The sequence below is a fragment of the Taudactylus pleione genome, unplaced genomic scaffold (assembly GCF_031769625.1).
Source record: "Taudactylus pleione unplaced genomic scaffold, aTauple2 ptg000125l, whole genome shotgun sequence".
Lineage (NCBI taxonomy): Eukaryota > Metazoa > Chordata > Amphibia > Anura > Myobatrachidae > Taudactylus > Taudactylus pleione.
In genome coordinates this window covers 2,706,487-2,726,281 of record NW_028284527.1, presented here as the reverse complement: position 1 = coordinate 2,726,281, position 19,795 = coordinate 2,706,487, and positions in this window count along the sequence as shown.

The following is a 19,795-nucleotide window of genomic DNA, read 5'->3' as shown; positions in this document are numbered from 1 at the left end:
GATGTTGTCAAACTACGCATGCGTTGGTGTAACAGTGCGCATGTGAGTACGGCTGTTTGCGATCATTTTTCCAGTCGTTCTTCGAATAGCGAACAGGAAGTGACATATCAAATGTGATTGACAGAACTGTCCGTTTTGGGGCGGTGACGGGAGTGGAGATGGGAAAACGCAGGCGTGGCGAGGCGTTTTTTGGGCGTACATAAATTGTCTGATGCGAACGGCCAATGTGAACGGAACAAGTGTTACGTCACTGTCTGATCAACTTTCCAGTCAAACTGCTCGCTCAGCTTGTGGTCTGGTATTCTCTACCACAATGACGATGGTCTCTTCGTTCCTCCCATGGCTCATCGATAGTTTCCCGATTTATCAATTGAGGGCTCAAAAACAATCAATTTTGAATTGCATAAATGCTTGTAAGGTGTTAAGAAAACAGCCTTTTTTTAGTAGCAAAAAACCGTATGCAGGTGAACTACTCAGCTGATAATTTCTGGGTTAGACAATCAATTAGCTTAAATATGTATTTTAAATTTGCGTGTTTTTCCAAAATTAGTTTATTACTTTTTTTCGGCCAACAATATTGTAGTCCTGTTTGTGATTTTTCTGCTTTTTTTAGTGGCCAAGAAAACAATCATCCTTTTGTTTTTTGCTAAGTGTTAATTTAAACTCTTAAATGGTTTTTAACCCTTTGTTTTTGTTTCCAAAAAAAATGTTTACATTTCCGTTGTATTGTTTGTAATTTTGTGTGTGGGATTACCTTTTAACCAGTTTTTGAATAAATTAACAATACAATTGTTCATATTTTCAACATTTTTTAATTTTTTAACACAATTTTTTTTGGGGGGGGGGGTTTTCCAAATTAAAATATGGATAACTTAAATTAAAAAAAGAAATGTTTTTAGAAATGCATAAACAAAAAAAGGGGCTTTTTTAAACCACTATCAAACAAACAAAATTGAAAAACAATTCACAAGAAATGAGAGGGAGGTTTTGGCCATTAAGGAATATGGGGCAAACACAGATAAGGAATGTGGGAAAATTAGCCAGTGCTGTCATCGCCTTTTGGCCTGTTTGGCCGGGGTAGGGAGGGAGCCTGAACGGGTCCGGGAGGTCCTTCGGCTGGCCTGGCCAGAGGCAGATGTTGGGGCCTCTGGACTAGGCATAGGCACATTTGGAGGGATGGCTGTTGTTGTGCCAGAGGTGAAGGGTCCTGATGTTCTGGCAGGAAGGGAGGCCGGCTCCAACATCTGCTGGCGAACGAGCTGCTCGAGGGCATTTGCAATATGGACGTTGGCCCCAGTATTTTCCGCTAGGGCATGAGCAATGGTCACATTGGCCGCAGCACTTTGCTCCAGGGCCTCCGCCACCCGTAGCCATGTCCAGCCTCACCAGAATCTGAGTGTGCTGATCCGTTAAGATTGAGCTCAGTGAGGAGGACCACTGCCTGCGAGGGGGATTGCCCTGGACTGTTCCACAGGGTCCCCAGACGGATCTACTGGTTCCTCCCCTGCAGAGCCAGCAGAAGTTCTGCGGCCAAAGCTCCCCTCTGGAGCAGACTCATCCACCTGTGTCTCTGTGAAAAATAAGAGAAAAGAGTAACATTATAATCTAGATATTGTCCCAAACACATTTCTGAGTTATTAACATTACTACATTTACCTGAGGCAACATAAGGAGCCGCAAATTCTGGCATGTCGGTATCCATGTTCGACACGCCAAACACCTCCTCATCCTGCACACACCCCTGGGCCTGCTCCTCCAAATCGTTCAGCTCCAGTGACACAGGGGTGGGACCCCCACCTGTCCCCCCTGCATGCCTAGCCCTATCAGCCAGTTTTTGCTTCAGCCGATATTTGAAGTCGCTCCATCTGTGGGTTAAAAATTTGCCATTATTCCTGCAGTATTTGGACCTGTAAACACTTTTAAATAAAATGTAGTTTGTTTGCAAACTCACCCACCCTATTGACAGCACTGGCTATGTCATCCCACATTTTCCATTTCTGGCTTGCACCCATATTCCTTGGGGCCTGGGGCAGGATGTCAACACACATTTGGACCAAAACCTCCATCTCCTTTCTTGTGAATTGTGGCTGCCTTTTTTTTTTGTTTGTTTAGTAGTCCTACTAGGACCAGCAGCCTCTTCCATTACATCCTCAACACCTTTTTGTAAATTGGAAATAAAATTTATAATGTAAAATGTACCTAAAATGTTGGTTCCACATAATCCTTTAGGCCCAAAAAGACAAATACTTACCTGGCGCCTCTTGGCCAGTGCTTTGCTGCTCTGTAGCCATTTTTTACTTTCAGGTCTCACTTACAGCAGACAGATTGGGGTTTTCAGTGATGTTTTTATACATGCATCAGCATTATTCGGCCGCATCATTGATTGTGCGCTCCTATTGTCCGTCCATAATTTGAGTGGGAAAATAAAGACTATTTATGGCTTGGTGTGACTCGAGTCGAGGTGGCGGGTGATGAATGTTGGAGGTTTGACGTAGGAGTTGTTTGTTGGCGGTTTTTGGAGTTTGGAGTTTTCGAGTGTGATCATTTTTTTTCTTACTTATTTTTTTTCCGTACGCTTTATTTTAATTGTTTTGCTGTTTTTTTTGGAGTTTTTGAGTAAGTCTTTTTAAAAACCACCGTAAACAATAATAGGAAATAGTTAAAAATTTTTAGTACTTATGTGTTTTATTTTTATTTTTACAGTTATTTTGGCCTTGCCCCTATTGACATTTTTGGACTTTGGGTTATTTGTCGGTTTTTGGTAAGTGTTTTTAGTTTCATAAAGTTACAATTTCGATGTGTTGGTCTTCGCATATGTTTCGCTAAGTAATTTTTTTTTTTTCTAGGACCAATCATGTCTTTCCACTAAATATAGCGTACTCTTTTGTGAAATAATATTTGAGTTTTTTTTATTTTAAAATGAACGTACTATTTTTCGCACTAATGTCTCGTTATTGAACTGTAAAAGTAGCGTAATATTTTGCAAACTCATGTGTCTTGTTTTAACTGTCAAAAATGCATACTATTTAGCGCACTAATGTCTCGTTATTGAACTGTAAAAGTAGCGTAATATTTTGCGAACTCATGTGTCTTGTTTTAACTGTCAAAAATGCGTACTATTTAGCGCACTGTCTCGTTATTGAACTGTAAAAGTAGCGTAATATTTAGCGAACTTATACGTCTTGTTTTAACTGACAAAAATGCGTACTATTTAGTGCACTAATGTGCTTTTATTATTTCATTGTAAAATCATGTTTTACCACTAAATGTAGCGTGCGATTTTCCCAACTAATGTGTGCTCCCTTCTCTTTTTTTTAACCCTAAAAAATGTGTTTACAATCCAAGTTTTGCCAATAATAATTAAATATATTTTCTACTTTTGAAATGTAGGTTGTTCTACTCATGACAAGACCCCGGCCTGTAAGCATCTTTGGATTTCTTTAAAAAGATAAGTATATTTTTCTTTACACATTTGTCTGAAACAATAACTACCTGGCTTACCATTTCAGGTTGATGTTGGTCGTATTATCTTGGCCATGGTTCCAGAACCCGACCAACCTCAACTTCGTCCTAGGCATAGGCCTCGTAGGCGTGCAAGGCCCCAGATATATAGAACACGTGTCACCCTTTTTGGAATGCCAGATGATGAGGTATTAAGACAATACCGTCTTCCTCCACAAATCATCCTAGACACTCTCTCATTAATAGAGAGTGATCTTGAACGGCAAATTAACAGTCCTACAGCAATACCACCACTTACGCAATTAATGTCGGTGTTACATTTCTGTGCCTCAGGATCCTTTCAAACCACGGTGGGAATAGTTGCCGGAATCTCCCAATCCTCCTTTTCAAGGATCCTGAGGGCAGTGATGGAGGCCCTTATTAAAATGCCAGTGGATATGGGTTCCCTTAGTGTGGCAAAGGCCAATTTTTACCAAATAGCTGGCTTCCCACACATCATAGGGGTTGTGGATGGCACTCACATACCACTTCATCCTCCAGCAAAGCTGGAGGCTATTTTTAGGAACCGGAAACACTTTCATTCACTGAATGTAATGGTGGTATGTGATGCCTCCCTCCAGATCCTGTCCCTGAATGCCAAATTCCCCGGGAGTGCACGATTCCTTCGTCATCCGGCAATCAGGGATTTGGCACAAATTAGACAACCTACAAGCTGGTGATGCGTGGCTTCTGGGTAAGTTGACACCTTCTGTTGCAACCACTGCAAAGCTTGTTACACAATGGTACTGATGTTTGTTTTTGTTTTTTCACAGGAGACAGTGGTTACCCTTGCACGCCCTGGCTGCTCACTCCTTATTTGGCTCCCACACCAGGGCCACAAAGTGAGTATAATTCCGCACTTACAGCCACCAGGCAGGTGGTGGAGCGCTGTATCGGCCTTTTAAAAGGCCGATTCAGATGCCTCCACCGCTCTGGTGGCGAGCTCATGTATTTGCCGGCTATGGTTTCAAAAATTGTGGTCCTGTGTGGGTTATTTCACAACATCGCCATAAGGAGTGGTGTCCCAATGCAGCCAGAGGATGCCTTGCCTGAGGATGGCCCCCCCGAGGTTGGTCAGAGGCCAGTATGTGGGGGGGCCATACGCGATGATGTGGTGGCCAGATTTTTTAGGTAATTATTGTTAAACATTTAGTTAATTGCCACAATGTAGACATGTAAGATTTTAATGGCCAATTTTAATAATTTATTTTTTTTGTCTTTTATTCCCTAAAATTACCCGAAAAAACGATGCCTACTACCTGATCCAAAAAATTGTCTTCATGTGGCCACATTGGATATAACTTCTGGACCAATTATTTCTTTGCCACATTTGTGGATTCATGTTGGCCTGCTACTTCTTCAAACAGTTCTTGATTATTATTGTTGTTGTTTTTTTTTTATGGGTGTTGGTTGTTTTTGGGAATGTGTTTTCACTGTGTGAATTGTTTGTCACAATTCACTTTGTGTTTATTATTTGTGTGTATTAAATTTTTGCTTTACGTTAAAAAGACTTTTCCTTGGTAAATTACAAGCAAGTGTAACCTGGACCAAAAAAGGAAAATTTTCTTAATGGCTAATCCTGTAATGTGTTAAATAGTAAAGTATTTTACCATGCTTTGTGGCTAAAAACAAACCCCAAAAGGGATTATAGTGAATCAGTATGTTTTATAATCTAGGCCTAAGCAGGTTTGCTTTAATATTTACATTACCCACCCAAAAAAAAAAAAAAAAAAAAAAAAAAACCTGGTAATTCTACAAACCTATTGGTATTGTTAGGTGATTAATGTGCCAGCTTACATACTTACTTGAGCTTTCTACAATCTAATTTACATTACTTAAAAACTCATGCTCCAATAGTCTACTTATGTAAGGTTAAACAATCTAATATTTACAGACAAGGAATGAGACTCTAATAAATCAAAATATATTTTATTTTAAACAACTTTTTTAGGGGGGAAGAAACACAAAAATTAGTGCAGCAGGACCGCCAACATGTGATCCATGACCACAAGCATCCCGACGACATGGCCCCTTAACGTGTGCAAGCCTTCCTGCATTGCTTGCAAATGCCTCTGGTCCTCTGTGGGTTAAAAAAAAAGTGTGAATTACTAAACTGACACCTTAATTTATATGTTACCAAACAGCTTAAAATTCAGACTATACTTTAAAAAAAATAAAAAAGTTTTGAAGAGAAAAAAAGTAATGGAAAACACAAAGATTGTATAAATACAAACTAGAAAAATTACACCTAAAAAGACAATCAAAAAAGGGCGAAGTACGCAAAAACACTACATTTGTTGTTACCGTAAACTAGAAAGACACAAGTATGAGTGTTTGGACATGTGTGATATGTGTAAGGGGAAAGCATCCAGGACATTGTTTTTCAAAGATATATCTCCAAAACATTCAAAATACTTTACAAATTGGAAATGCACAGGCAAAAGGACAACATCACCCAAAAACAAAAAAATTCAAAAGCAACCATAGTTTAAAAGGGAAACATACCGGTCAGATTGATGCCTGGTCCAGGAGCCCCGACATCGTCCTCCTCTGAGGTGGGCCAGTGCTGGTCCGATGGAGGAGGGGATATTTCACTAGGGGTGGAGGGGGAGGAAAAGCGAGGGGTGGGTGGAGGGGAGGGTGATGAAAAGAGAGGGGGGGGTGGAGGGGAGGGTGAATTTGGAGGGATGGGAATATTCGGAGAGGGAGGGACCTCAGGGACTGGGCAGTCTGGGCTGGAGGGGGAATTTGGGGAAGGTTGGGGAGAGGAGGTTTGGGTGGGAGTGGGGGATAGGGGACGAGCCGATGTCTTGCTCGCATTAGACGTCGGAGTCTGCGCTCAGCCCCTAAATGATGGATAAAAGTTTTTACATTTTTTTGGGGGGGGTTTTGATAAAAATTTACATCACCAAAAATTTTACCAACAAAAAAAGGAAAACATGCACACGTAGGTATGTCCTAAATAAGCAAACAGGGCTAGATGGAAAACATGCACACGCAGGTATGTCCTAAATAAACAAACAGGGCTAGATGGAAAACATGCACACGCAGGTATGTCCTAAATAAACAAACAGGCCTAGTTGGAAAACATGCACACGAAGGTATGTTTGCATTTTATTTTTTTTAAAATACACTTACTTTCAGCTATTTGCTGATGCAAATTCGCCAAAAGGCGGGGGGACCTGCGGTGGAGATCCGACCACCGCCTTTCAAGCTGCCCGATATTGCGGCGGAAGCCCATATTATGCAGCCGCCGCGAGCCGATTGCGGAGGTTTGTGATGGGGGCCGGATGATCAGTGATTCTCCGGTCCATCACATCTGTGAGGACCAGGTGTTCGCTTCGTGTAAATGCTGCGGCTCTCATGATGGCAATGATTTTTTCTAAAAAAAACAGTTTTAATAAAGGACCCTGAAAAAATTTGATTGGCTAATGTACTTTGATAAATAACAGAACGCATTGTATTGGTTATTGTATGAGTCATGTGACCTACACCCTCACAAATATAATATGAATTATGGCCCTCATTCAGAGCCACTCGCTAGCGGCAGTACGCTCGTTCCGAGCGATGTTCGCACATCTGCGCATGCGTACGGATCGTTATACGCATGCGCGAACCAGTCAGTGCGGCCGAAATTCATGTGCTCGCAATATAGCGAATGCCTGCTATTTTGAGTGACAGAATGAAGCGTATGTGGGTGGTAACAGGGGAAGGTGCTTGAAAATGGGGAGTGGAGATCCGAACGCAGGCGTGCTTAAAGGTCAAAACGGGCGTTTTATGGGTGTGCATAATTAATACAGCAGCGTCATTAACCACGTCACTGGGTTATTTTAAAGCCAGAACTGCTCGCAAGATTGTGGTAGCAAAAACCAACCACAAGAATAGCGAGCAGTTCATACGCTGTACGATGTACTCGATTAATCTAATAAATAGCGGACATGACGTATGGTGCGTGCGGCCAGGGGGCGTTTTTATCAAAAAAACGAGCGTATGTTTTGCTCGCTCGTTCAGACTTAGAGGTGGGAACAGACTGCAATTTGCGAACGGATCATTTGAATAGCCACCCCTTGTTTTTGAACGAACGACCACAAATAGCGAACGGCTCTGAATCAGGCCCTATGATAGGCTTGATGCAGTGACATGCGTAAGCTAATTTAAATAAACATATTAAAGTACTAAAATATGCCTATAAAAAACAAAGGAAAACAATAGTATCATTCCTAAAAACATTTAAGTTAGAAAAAAAAAACATTGGTGAAACCGTACGTATTCTGCGGTACAAATGACACACACTGACAAGAATAAAGTTTATTGACAATGAAAAAAAAAAATTATTGAAAACATGTGAATAGCAATTAAGGTAATTAATATATTGATTGCCATGAAACGATGAAAGTATGTTTGAAGAATGAAATAGCAGGCAATCGAAAACTGACAGGGCCACTTCCGGAACTGAATTGTGCGAGCGTTCCCTGCAACGAAAGAGGAGACGGACGGTCGCTATTTAGAACGTTCGCTAGCTAGAGGAGGGGTTGGGAGACTATGGGGCGGTAAATTAGCAACGAGCGAACTTACGAGCAAGCGCTTACATTTAAATATTTCCGTTCGTACGGCGGACGAGCGAAAGGCCACTTGCGTCCGGCTCTGAATCAGGCCCTTAGTTCTGTTCCCCAGCAGAGATAAACAAAAATATTCCCATGTATTAGAATATTTGCAAATATTGCAAATTAAAACAAATAAAAGCCTAGAGGACAGTCTACATAAAATGCTTTCTAACTAAATATCTTACATCAACAACAAACCCAATATTAAGGGCACTTTTTTAGATATGTACTCATATTTTATTGTATTGCTTGAACTGAGGTGGATCAAGAAAAGAATACATTTTTTGTGGATGTTTTTTTTCTTTGTGTCATAATTTGCTTGGCATGTACAGTAACCCAACTAGGAATGTGGAGACACATTTTAGCGCACACACACACACATACCTGACTCCTCCATAATTTGGGAATTAGTAATGTAATGTTACCTCTAAATTCACAGACCCACCGTACACTTAGCAGCAGAAGTCAGACCTGTTACTGTGCATGATCTCCTACTATTTACAAAGATACATATAGGGCCATCAGCAGAACCTCTCAAAACAAAATATTACTTCAGCCACACAGCATTCCAGATGAATGTGGTAAAAAAAAAAAATCAGTTGACATTTTAACAACTAGGGTCTTCTACCCATGAAGCGGGCTCCTCAATCCCATACCTACTGTCAATGGCAACATCATTCCAATGTCGTCTTCATAAAAATGGCGCATGCACAGAAAATAGTAAAGACTCTAGCATAGTGCCAAAGTCTTTGCTATATCCAATGTTGGCTCCATCTTTCCAAAGACATCAACAGAAAGATGGCATCACTGGCAGTTATGGTGGGGGACTCACTGCACAATACAGTGGTAGAGTCTGTTCTGGGTTTAGGATGTGTGTCCCCCTAGACCCATGGGCCTGCATGCGCTCTACATCCATTACAAAAGGACATTTATCAAAATATATTTAACAGGGTCTACACAAATATTTCACTATCATCTTGATGTGTAATGGGGGACAGCAGTAGATATCTCCTGCAATCGCCCATTTTCAACTGCAAAATTAGCCTATGTGGCTAGGGCCCGAATCCATTAGTAAAGTGATAGGATTAGGACAACTTATATAATTAATAGAAACTCTACAGGAGATTAACTATGTACTTTCATGGTTTCAAGGTATACTATATACTATAGGAAAATGATTACAAAGCCCCAGTGAAATGTATGTATTTATTAACAATTATTTATATAGTACCAGTGCATTCCATTTTGCTTTACAATTGCTTTATAAGTGGGAACAAAACAGTCAGGGTAATAACAGAGATTTAAGATGACCTTGCTCCCAAGCTTACAATATATAGGGAAATAATATATAGTATAATTTGAAACATGAAGATAAGCGCTGCATGTTGCAAACTGGTCCAGATAGATTGTAGAGGTTCTTAGAGAGCTGTATAATCTAGTCACACAGCAATGTTGGTCTGGGGTCAGAGTTTTGTCAGAGTAGAAAGTGTAAAGAGGGGAGGTATTTGGATAGAGTTGCCTTATATTTGTAAGATTTGGAACAAAACATTATGAGTGTTCCCATAAGCAATAGAAACACAAGGGGAAATTGACTAAAAATAGTTTCCACCTCAAACTGCAGGATTTACTATCTATTAATTTGGGGGAAAAACTGAAACTCCCAGTGATGGGTGGCGGTCTTGAATACACAAGGAATATGTGGCCCTTCTATTTTACAAATGATGTAATATCACCCCCAAATAAATTAATAAATATAGTGTGGCCTTATATATAATATAGGGGGTATTCAAGCTTCCTTTTTGCACCATATGGCACAAGACACATAGCATGATTTAGACTTGACTGCTTTTTCCTAAATGTATCATCTTAGTTGCATGTAAGTTGCTTATAGTGTACTATGCACTCGGATTAGTATTTAGCGGGAATCATGCTGCAGCTCACTCACTTAGAGAGGCAGTGCAGTGTATAGTCTCAGTTCACTGTGTCCCTGCCCAAGGAGTCCACCCTCCATTACTTTCCCTCCTCTCCTCTTCCCTCAGCATCCTCACTGGTCGGGAGGGGACTTTTGTGAACTGTACAGGCACACAGCACAGGAAGAATGCTGCAGGCACAGCACAGTAAGTATTACAGATAAATAGGTGTCTGCAGCTCTATATTCCCTCCCTACCATCCTGCCCCCCCAATATCCCCTTGTCTTTTTTGTATCTACACTATGTAGCTTATATGTGTGCATCTGATTTCCTCCCCTCCACATGGTTTATTCTGCCTCACACCTCCATGAGTCAGTATACCCCATCCACTACCCATGAGTGCCTGTGCACCCACCCCTCCACATAAGTTCCTTGGGCTCCCACTCCATGAGTGCCTCTGTCCCTCCTCCACTCACCATGTGTGCCTGTTTCTTCACTACCCAGGTCTACCTCCTTCCCATGAGTGCCTCTGCCCCATCCCCTCACTATAAGTGCCTCTTCCTACTCCCCATACATGAGTGCCTCTGTCCCTCCTCCACTCCCCATGTGTGCCAGTTTCTTCTTCACTACCCAGGTCTACCTCCCTTCCATGAGTGCCTCTGCCCCATCCCCTCACTATAAGTGCCTCTTCCTACTCCCCATACATGAGTGCCTCTGTCCCTCCTCCACTCACCATGTGTGCCTGTTTCTTCTTCACTACCCAGGTCTACCTCCTTCCCATGAGTGCCTCTGCCCCATCCCCTCACTATAAGTGCCTCTTCCTACTCCCCATACATGAGTGTCTCTGCCTCTGACTCCACACCCCATGTGTGTTTCTTCCCCTCATACAACTTCCATGTGTGCCTCCGCCCCTTTCTTCCCTCATGTGTATCTCTGCCCAACACTCCACTCCCCATATGTGTCTTGGCCACTCTTCCTAATGAGTGCCTCTGCCTCTCCTCAACTTCCCAAGTATGCATCTATCCCTTCTCCAGTCCACATGTGTGCATCTACCCCATGTCAATTTCTTTCTCCCTCTTTGTCACATTATCCCATTTTTCTAGCCATTCCATCCCATCTGCCCCATCATCCACCTTGCTCTTATGCCACACCTATCTCCCACCTTGTCTTCCACTTGTCCCCCCTTTATGCCTTTCCAGCTTCAGCTTCTGAATGTTGTAGGTAGAAACATGGCTGTTTGCAGCCAATCAGAAGAGGATTGGATGAACATAAGCACAACCATGTTCAATGCCACATAATTGAACCAAAGTATAGCAAATAAGCACAATTCTCTTTTGTTAAATCACATAGCACTTCACACTACACTTTTGCACCCACCAGGCCTTGGGAGGGTCAAGAGGGCGGCTGCATTACCCACTTGTACAGGGCCTCATGATATCTGATAGCAGCCCTGGTGGTAATTATCATTTATGGAAAATTAAAAGGGACACAATTATTTTAATGAACATTCTAATTTATATAAAAAAAATATAGTGGCATACTATATTTATTTATAAATCGCATTTTAGCAGAAACTATATTCATTAATTACATATAAGGGAACACTAAGTTCATCATTTATGAAAATTAAAAATGACATAATTATCTTAACAATATAGTGGCATACTATATTTATAAATTGCATTTTTGAGGGCACTATATTTATTAATTACATACAGTATAAAGGAACACTATGTTTATACTGACATGGATTTTCATCCCTTTATGTACAGTACAGAAAGATGGTGGATAAACTGTGATGACTTAAGAACAGTGCCTTAGATACTGTATAGTAGTTACTAATGTTTCAAAGTGTGCATGTACTGTAAATTGCAAATCACACTTATTTCAACATGGATTATTAGTTGCCTCTGCTAAAACTTGCGATGAACATTGAATTCTTATTTTTCCCCTTCTTCAGGTGAATATTAAATATATTCATGAACCTGCAACTCTTTAACCAATAATTTTCTGCTGTTTAAAAAAATATACAAAATATAAAAATATTTTATTGAATATTATTTATGCATATATGATTTTTTTTATTTGTCCAAGTAAAGATATATTGTGTACAATATATTATTGTAGCTGTGTTTTATCTTGTGCAGAAGTCGTTTTGTTTAGTCATGATAACTAAAATTATTTTCATTTAGAAAATATATCAGTTGGCTTCAGTGATTTGATTCTTACACATGGCTTTAGAGCAATAGCTGTCTGTGTTTTATGGGCACTGCATTATGATTATTTCTTATCAGCCAGAAACTACAGAACTGAGCGAAACTCCACTACCTCCCCAAAACCTGTCATTAGGACCAAACTGCCAATCATTTCATCAAACAGTGTAACCAGAAAATATGCCCCAATTTTAATCCATGCAGATAGACAAATAGATCAACATAAAACTGTTTAGTAGTATTTTTTCACTGAATATTCTTAATAATATATGAAATAACTTGAATAGAGTCTACCAGCTAAAACTAATGAGCAAAAAAATACATTGATCTGGCCCAGGGTGGATGAATAGAACATCTGGCATATTTGGCATCAATGACACAGCTGGCATTATTGGAACAGTTTCTGCAGAAGGTACAGATGCAGTAATGGGAGAATTGGTACAAACAGTGCAGATGGAACAGTTGGAACAGATGACAGTGGGCAGAGCTGGCGATACTGGCACAGGTGTCATAACCTCAACAGCTGGCACAAGTTGTGACAATCCTGGGATTTCTTAGTGCAAGGCACATGTTAATTTTGGCATTGGATGCTAAGAGATAACAACATTTATAATTAGAAAATGTGCCATTTTTAAAAGAACTTTTTCCTCCTCATCCATGATAATATCTACCCCCAAACAATCTCATCTTTAAATGTGTTGTATTTTCTATTACTAATTATATTCTGTAAACTGTATGCCAGATACATATTTCTACATATAAAGAAAAATAACAACAAGTAATGAGTTTATGAATGTAAACATTGTTTATTTGCATGTTAAGGACATAACTAGCTCAAGTCATTCTAAAAAACAAGTTTAAACATCTTTACTTCAAGATAAAATTCAAGTGTTTTTCTTTATTGCAGTCCGCGGAGATACAGTAATTGGATTGTGTATATAAAATGATATGATTCAATAACATTAATACAGTACTATACTATTGGTCATAGATACATTCATACATAGTGTACTGACATTGAAAAATGCACAATTAATTTTCAGCTTCCATAAAAAAAATGAAAATGTAATTACACTTGAAAATAAAAAAAGAAAATATGAACAAGAAAAATAATGTATTTGCAGTAGCAACTATTCAAATATAATAATGTATCGGTATGCAATGCAGTAAACATATACCGCAAGAGAGGAGTTAATGACACTTATTACAGCATGAAACCACATGTGCACACACACACAAAAATTCATTCTCTCTCTCTCTCTCTCTCTCTCTCTCTCTCTCTCTCCCTCCCCCCCCCCCCTCTAGGGCCCTCCTGCACCCAGCTCACCTGATGCCACTGAATAGTAGTGCTGTGGGTATGGGGAATGCTTGTGCCCTGCAATATGCATGCCTAACCAGATCGGCACTGGCCTACTAATGGCTGGTCCCATCATTGATTTATTTTAGGGTGGCTGGCCCATCTCCACGGAATAGTGACTGTATTACTTGTGGTGTGCCAATCAGCCCAAGGCTAAGCCGTTCCTCCGCTTCCTGCTCTCTATCCACTATTATCTCTGCCAATAAACCCCTCATCCCCAAATTGTGCAAAAAAATACCCTTCTCTAGATCACTGCAGGAATAGATACACGGTAAATCAGGTAACATTATGTACTCTCGTGAAAATGTTTTGAATAACTTTTCATTTTCTACTGTTGTGTCACCAATTGTTTGAGAAATCAGTCCATAGACCAGGGGTGGCCAACCAGTCAAAGGCAAAGAGCCAAAAATATTTGTAGTCAAGTTAAAGAGCCGATAGCATGCACGTTCCTAAGGCGCGTGCAAAAAATAGGGCGTGGCCTAGCTGGCACAAGGCCACGCCCCATTTTGTGCACACTTCTTTGGTATGACATTTGCAGGAGCAGGACCTTGTGTCACACCCCCGTATTTAGTCATGCTGTGGGTGAGCCCAGCACATTGAAAATACACTATTTATATCATCTTCCCAATATATATATATTTTTTTTACCTTTTTACTTTGCTGTCATTTTTTATTAGGTGGGACTTTTTACAATCCTTGTTTTCAATAATTTTTAAAATTCTGGCTTGTATATGGTTGTAACAACATGCACTAATTCTCTCACATGTGTCTCTGTAAGAACAGATCGATGTTTTGATTTTACTTGTTTCAGCGTAGACCCAAACATTGATAGCAGTCTGAGCACAGCACATTTCACATTGGGGTATTTCTCCATTGGTACAGTTCTTCAGAACTCAATGGTTCCTCCTTCAGGAAAGATTTAAGTCTGTCATCCTCAGAAAGTTCTAAGAAGATGCTTCTGTGACTAAAGTGGCTTTCAAAGTGTCAGCAGCAGTATTGAAGGGAGGTCTTTTCAGCTGTAGATCATGGAATCTTTCCAGGAATCCATCTTTAAGATCTTCAGTCAATGCTGCATAACATGTTGTGCTACTTTTTCAGATATCAGGTGCTTGTTCACTTTAACTGTGAGGGAAATTGTGTTAGTTCTTTCCTTTGAAGTTGCGCATTGAACAATTTAGTTTGTTGAGAAATGCAAATATACTTTGTACCATGTCAGGCAGTATTTAGAACTTCTCTTGAAGTTGCTATCGCTGTAAGTTTTGATAAAGGCAAATTTGATTTTGCAAAAACCTCTATCAGTGGTTCTTTCACATCAATGCCCCAGGTTCGGTCTTTAATGGAATGATATCTAGAAGTTCTTCCTTGATAACATAATCATTTGACACAGTCCGTACAATTATTGCCAACTGAGATTTGTCCTGTACATCACAAGACTCGTCTAGTGCAATACTGAGGTACCCACATTTCTGTAGATCAGAATTTAACTGGTATTCAATAGAAACATTAATTTCAGATATTCTATACTCAATTGTATGGCATGAGAGTTGAAGAGAAACCACATACCAGCATATTATTTGAAGAATATATACCCATTGGGATTATAACTTAGTGGAAATTCTCCCCAATATCACTATTATTGTGTATATACCAATTTTTGGAATATATTTGCTACTTTTCAAAGTACCCCCGATCCGAGGCCGATCCGAGTCAGGCTCGACTTTTCCCGCCTGACTCAGATCTGAAATCGAGGCAAAACGTCATCATTCCGCCTTCTGGGTCTCGCGGGTTTTGGATCCTATATAAGGTACCCGCGTCGGCGCCATTTTCTCACTCGGCTGTGGACAGTGAAGAGGGAGGGTGGGAGTTAGGGCTGGCTGGGCTGTGTAGTGTAGTGTAGTGCAGAGAAGTGTTGTGCTGTGCTGCGCTGTGCTGCTGTTGTCCATAGGGGCTGTGTCCACTACTTCAAAGTCCATAGGGGCTGGCTGTGTTGTGCTGTGCTGATGTTGTCAATAGGGGCTGTGTCCACTCCAAAGTCCTGTGCAGTGTCCCAGTCCTAAAGGGGTGCTGTAGTGTTGTCCAGGGGGTGCTCTGTCCGTCAGGGGTGCTCCCCCCAAGTGCTAAAAAAAAATATTTTTTCTGTGTTTGTGAATTGTGTGCGCAGTAGCCGCACGTGCATCAACAAAGTAGTGCCAAGCGTGCGCCTGTGTCATAAGTAAAGGGCCGGCTGGCTTGACCGTTAAAGGGTGCTGTAACCCCCAAAGTACACTCCAAACCAAATAAAAAAATATTTTCTGTGTTTGTGAATTGTGTGCGCAGTAGCCGCACGTGCATCAACAAAGTAGTGCCAAGCATGCGCCTGTGTCATAAGTAAAGGGCCGGCTGGATTGACCATTAAAGGTTGCTGTAACCCCCAAAGTACACTCCAAACCAAATAAAAAAATATTTTCTGTGTTTGTGAATTGTGTGCGCAGTAGCCGCACGTGCATCAACAAAGTAGTGCCAAGCGTGCGCCTGTGTCATAAGTAAAGGGCCAGCTGGCTTGACCGTTAAAGGGTGCTGTAACCCCCAAAGTACACTCCAAACCAAATAAAAAAATATTTTCTGTGTTTGTGAATTGTGTGCGCAGTAGCCGCACGTGCATCAACAAAGTAGTGCCAAGCGTGCACCTGTGTCATAAGTAAAGGGCCAGCTGGCTTGACCGTTAAAGGGTGCTGTAACCCCCAAAGTACACTCCAAACCAAATAAAAAAATATTTTCTGTGTTTGTGAATTGTGTGCGCAGTAGCTGCACGTGCATCAACAAAGTAGTGCCAAGCGTGCGCCTGTGTCATAAGTAAAGGGCCGGCTGGCTTGACCGTTAAAGGGTGCTGTAACCCCCAAAGTACACTCCAAACCAAATAAAAAAATATTTTCTGTGTTTGTGAATTGTGTGCGCAGTAGCCGCACGTGCATCAACAAAGTAGTGACAAGCGTGCGCCTGTGTCCCATTAGTAAAAGGCTGGTTGGCTTGTCCATTAAAGGGTGCTGTAACCCCCAAAGGGCACTCCAAACAAAATAAAAAAATATATTTTCTGTGTTTGTGAATTGTGTGCGCAGTAGCTGCACGTGCATCAACAAAGTAGTGCCAAGCGTGCGCCTGTGTCCCATAAATAAAGGGCTGGCTGGATTGACCGCTAAAGGGTGCTGTAACCCCCAAGTACACTCCAAACAAAATGAAAAAATATTTTCTGTGTTTGTGAATTGTGTGCGCAGTAGCTGCACGTGCATCAACAAAGTAGTGCCAAGCGTGCGCCTGTGTTCCATAAATAAAGGGCCGGCTGGATTGACCGCTAAAGGGTGCTGTAACCCCCAAAGGGCACTCCAAACAAAATAAAAAAATATATTTTTTTGTGTTTGTGAATTGTGTGCGCAGTAGCCGCACCTGCATCAACAAAGTAGTGCCAAGCGTGCGCCTGTGTCCCATAAATAAAGGGCTGGCTGGATTGACCGCTAAAGGGTGCTGTAACCCCCAAAGGGCACTCCAAACAAAATAAAACAATATATTTTTTTGTGTTTGTGAATTGTGTGCGCAGTAGCCGCACCTGCATCAACAAAGTAGTGCCAAGCATGCGCCTGTGTCCCATAAGTAAAGGGCCGGCTGGCTCATTTCTTAAAGGGTGGTGTAACCCACAAAGTGCACTAGTCTCCAACAAAAATAACAAATTATTTTCTGTGTTTGTGTGCACCTTAGCCGCACGTATATATCAATATAACATAAATGGAGGACCAAACTTTCTCCGATAAAAATAAAATAGGGAAAGATCAAGAACCACTTCCTCCTAGTGCTGAAGCTGCTGCCACTAGTCATGACATAGACGATAACATGCCATCAACGTCGTCTGCCAAGGCCGATGCCCAATGTCATAGTAGAGGGCACATACAATCCCAAATGACAAAGTTCAGGAAAAGGACCTTGAAAAAAACATTTAAATCATCTGAAGGGAATCGTAAACTTGCCAATATGCCATTTACGACACGGAGTGGCAAGGAATGGCTAAGGTCTTTCCCTATGTTCATGACTAGTGGTTCAGCTTCACATGACGATGGAAGCCCTCCTCCCACTAAAAAAATCAAACGAGTTAAGCTGGCAAAAGCACAGCGAAGAACTGTGCGTTCTAAGAAGATATCACAAATCCCCAAGAAGAATCCAAGTGTGGTGGTGGTTGCGATGCCTGACCTTCCCAGTACTGGACGGGAAGAGGTGGCTCTTTCCACCATTTGCATGCCCCCTGCAAGTGCTGAAAGGAGCACCCACAGTCCACTTGCTGATATGCAAATTGAAGATGTCACTGTTGAAGTACAACAGGATGAGGATACTGGTGTAGCTGGCGCTGAGTAGGAAGTTGACGAGGAGGATTCTGATGGCGATGTGGTTTGTTTAAATCAGGCTCCGAGGGAGACAGATGTTGTCCGTGGGATGATAAAGCCCATCACGGTCATGCCTGGGCAGAAGACCAAACATTCCACCTCTTTGGTCTGGCAATATTTCTATCCAAATCCGGACAACAACTGTCTTGCCATATGTACCATATGTAAAGGTGGAATAAGTAGGGGTAGGGACGTTAACCACCTAGGAACATCCTCCCTTATACGGCACCTGCAGCGCGTCATAATAAGTTACTGTCAAGTTCAGAAACTTTGGCTAAGACCGTAAGCAGTCCAGGGACACCTAAATCCTGTTGTCATGTTGTATCCAAGTGCCTGCAAACCACACCGTCAGCTCCCTCCTCGTCAATTTCCTCCTTAGTCAGGATCGGAAGTAGTCCTGCAGGCCATGTCACTGGCATGACTGACTCTCCTATCCGAGATTCATCCAGAGGATCCTGCATTGCTACGCCTCTTGCTGCCGCTGCTGCTGGGAGTCGTTCATCATCCCAGAGAGGAAGTAGGAACACCACTACTTTTACTAAACAATTGACCCTCCAGCAGTCCTTTAAGTACGACAGCAGTCATCCTGAAGCAAAACGTATAACTGAGGCCTTGACTGCTATGTTGGTGTTAGACGTGCGTCCGGTATCTGCCATTAGTGCAGTGGGATTTAGACAATTGATGGAGGTAGTGTGTCCCTGGTTCCAAATCCGTCTAGATTCCACTTCACTAGGCAGGCGATACCGAGACTGTACAGAAACGTCAGAAAAAGTGTCCTCAGTGTCCTGAAAAATGCCGTTGTACCCAATGTCCACTTAACCACGGACATGTGGACAAGTGGAACAGGGCAGACTAAGGACTATATGACTGTGACAGCCCACTGGGTAGATGTATCACCTTACGCAGCAACAGCAGCAGCGTCACCAGTTGCAGCATCTCAGAAATGCCAGCTCGTTCCAAGGCAGGCTATGCTGTGTATCACCGGTTTCAGTAAGAGGCACACTGCCGACAACCTCTTAGAGAAACTGAGGGAAATCATCGCCCAGTGGCTTACCCCACTTAGACTCTCCTGGGGATTTGTGATATCTGACAACACCACCAATATTGTGTGGGCATTACATCTGGGCAAATTCCAGCATGTCCCATGTTTTGCTCACACAATAAACTTGGTGGTGCAGAATTTTCTGAAAAGCGACAGGGACGTGCAGGAGACGCTTTGGGTGGCCCGAAAAATTTCTGGCCACTTTCGCCATTCAGCGACTGCGTGCCGAAGACTGGAGCACCAGCAAACACTCTTGAACCTGCCCTGCCATCACCTGAAGCAAGAGGTTGTGACGCGGTGGAACTCATCCCTCTATATGCTTCAGAGGATGGAGGATCAGCAAAAGGCCATTCAAGCCTATACATCCACCTATGACATAGGTAAAGGAGGGGGTATGCACCTGACTCAAGCACAGAGGAGAATGATTTACGTATTGTGCAAGGTTCTCCAGCCCTTCGAACTTGCCACACGTGAAGTCAGTTCAGACACTGCCAGCTTGAGTCAGGTCATTCCCCTCATCAGGCTTTTGCAGAAGCAGCTGGAGAAAGTGAAGGAGGAGCTAAGACAGAGCGATTCCGCTCGGCATGTGGGACTTGTGGATGAAGCCCTTCTTTCACTTTGCCAGGATTCCAGGGTGGTCAGTCTGTTGAAATCAGACCACTACATTTTGGCCACTGTGCTCGATCCTAGGTTTAAAGCCTATGTGGTGTCTCTCTTTCCGACACAAGCCTGCAGAGGTGCAAAGACCTGCTGGTGAAAACA